Source organism: Mandrillus leucophaeus, unplaced genomic scaffold (genome assembly GCF_000951045.1).
Source record: "Mandrillus leucophaeus isolate KB7577 unplaced genomic scaffold, Mleu.le_1.0 Scaffold1270, whole genome shotgun sequence".
Classification (NCBI taxonomy): domain Eukaryota; kingdom Metazoa; phylum Chordata; class Mammalia; order Primates; family Cercopithecidae; genus Mandrillus; species Mandrillus leucophaeus.
This window is the reverse complement of record NW_012101099.1, coordinates 508,719-511,375: the sequence shown is the minus strand read 5'-3', so window position 1 is coordinate 511,375 and position 2,657 is coordinate 508,719.

The following is a 2,657-nucleotide window of genomic DNA, read 5'->3' as shown; positions in this document are numbered from 1 at the left end:
ATAAAGTTTTATTGGAACACAGCCATGCTAATTTGTTTACGTACTGTCTGTGGCTGCCCTTGTGTTACAACAGCGTAATTCAAGGAGTTGTTTCAGAGATCGTATGTGCCACAATCCTAAAATACTACCCAGGCCTTTACAGAAAAAGCTTGCTAACCCCTGCTCTAGAGAGAGAATAGAGTCCTACTGTGCTGCAGATGAGAATGAGATCTTGAATCTTGATCAGTAAGCTAAATCTTTAAAGTTATTTTATTTTAATGAGACCACTTATTTAATTATTTTCTGATTTTCCTACTTCCTATAACAGATACTTGTAAAATAGCCATTGTGTAAAAATTTGAAACTAAACATATTTTTCATTTTTAAAATAAAATGCATTTAATTAAATGTCTTTGGAGTTATATTTTTAAGCAGATGAAGCAAATATTTTTTAAAAACTGCTTATGCAATTCAGTAGAGATCAATAGTGATTTAATTATTGGTCAGTTTTTACTGAAGTAAAATTGTTGAAGAAATACATGTCATATTTTACAGAGAGTACATTGAGAGGTAAAGTCTGGCTTCAGAACCAAGGTTACTGACAAATTGCAGTCATCACCTCTACAGTCATAAGAGGAATCAGAATTGAGCCATAAAAGTATAAGACACACTGCACTACTCCAAAGTAATCTTTCTGTCTCCTTGCTTTTCTGCCTCTGACTGTATTAGGAAGGAGCCCTTTTAGGAGGTAGAACAACTCAGCTCCATGTTTCTGACCTCAAAAATTCCGATGAATAGGTGGTACCTTTCTTGCTAGTAACCAGACACCTATGAACTTAGCTAAATATTTATTGAACCATTTTGTACTTTGATCCTGTGCTACTTTACAGAGATTATAAATGTCTCGATTTCATATGATTATCCATGTAGGTCAAATAATTATCCATGTAAACTTTATACATTTACCTACATAAAAAAGGTGAAAATTAGGTTCTCAAATTTGTTATTTTACCCTGGTCTATTGGTGATATTTGGCAATTAACTGATCAGGTCCATAAAACCACTTCACTAAGTTGTTATAGTTTCTTTAGTTACATGGGTTTTTAAGAACTATTTGGATGAGTGTGTGTATAATTTATTTATTTGTTTCTAATAAATTCAGATAGGTAGTTTTTCAAAATAGTATTGATTCTTAAGGTAAAAATCATGATTGGATTTGTCAGTCTGGTTTTCTAGTGATTCAATTTTTGAGCCTATCAAAACAATTTCAGTACTACAAAATTATAGAATGAAGTAAAAAATGACATTTGTGATACTATTTTTTCCTAACTAATATTCCACGGTATAAAAACTATTATTTTTCCTCCCTGCTTTTTAACTTATTAAAAATGTAAGATTGGTCAGAAATAAAATGTTTTTCATTGCCTATTTCAGTAGTATATTTAATATTTAATTTATCAGATGGCTGGCAAAGTATAAATAAATTCAGATATTCCTGAGATAATGGTAGTTAATATTTACTACGGAATTGTGATGTGCCTGGCATTCCCTTAAATGTTTTAGATAAATTTTCTGTTTTCATCCTATCAGCACTCTTATGAAATAAGTACTATGATTATTCCCATCTTATAAATTGAGACAGAGAGGGGGTAAGTAAATTGTCCAACATAATATAGTAACAGTAGATTCAGGATTCAAATTGAGACTGTTTAAAATCAAAGTCTGTGATTTTAACCCCTATGTTATACTGCCTTCCAATCATTATCTTCTTGGCAACACTGTAACTCTAAACTTTGTTTTCAGAACTTTGGGGAAAAACAGAACATTTAAACCATGGGTATGTTTGAGAGGACTTGGATATAACAGGTATTAATTGTTTATGTTAGACCCCAGGCCAGGGGCATTCACTTCCTATAATTCCCTTTAATCCTCCTAAGAGTGTTGATGTAGGATTTATGAATCCTGTCTTATGTAATACGTAATGGATGCTTAAAGAGGTTAGCAACTTTCCCTGAATTAAACAGGTAATAAGTGATAGCTAGAAATCAAATGCAGAATAACTCCTTCCTGAGTGTATCTGGCCAAGAGTCTGCTTTTCCTTTAGCATCCTCTAGACAAGGCTTCATAACTTTTCACAAGCATGCTGTCATATCATAGTCACTTGTTCTAATTTATAGCTTTCCATTAATAACCAGCCATTCCCCACCTAAATTCTTGTCAATTGACAGCTTCCTGGTGAGCTGGGATCCATGAATGAGGTGTAATTGTGCTCCAGGTACATTCGCGTTTGTCTGGAGAACACTGTGAGCCCCAAAACCAGGGACTTGAACCAGCAACACATCTTTGTAGGCAAGAGATAAAATTAGCATTTTACCTGTGGAATGTAGGGAAGGTTGGCAATATTAAGAGAGCAGTTTTGGAGCTGACACTAGCAGTGGTTGTCCAGGAATATGAATACATATTCAGAGATAAGGAATATGTATTGTCTATCTACTATGTGCCAAGAAATTAATATATTATCATTTATTCCTCAAAATGACATTGTTATAACTATACCCATTTTATTGAGATATGAGTTAAAGGAGGATGATGAGCATGACCATAATCATGTAGTCAGAATTCTAACCCAGGTCTTCTGATCCCAGAGCCCATGATCTTTCCACTGATCCAAATCCTTT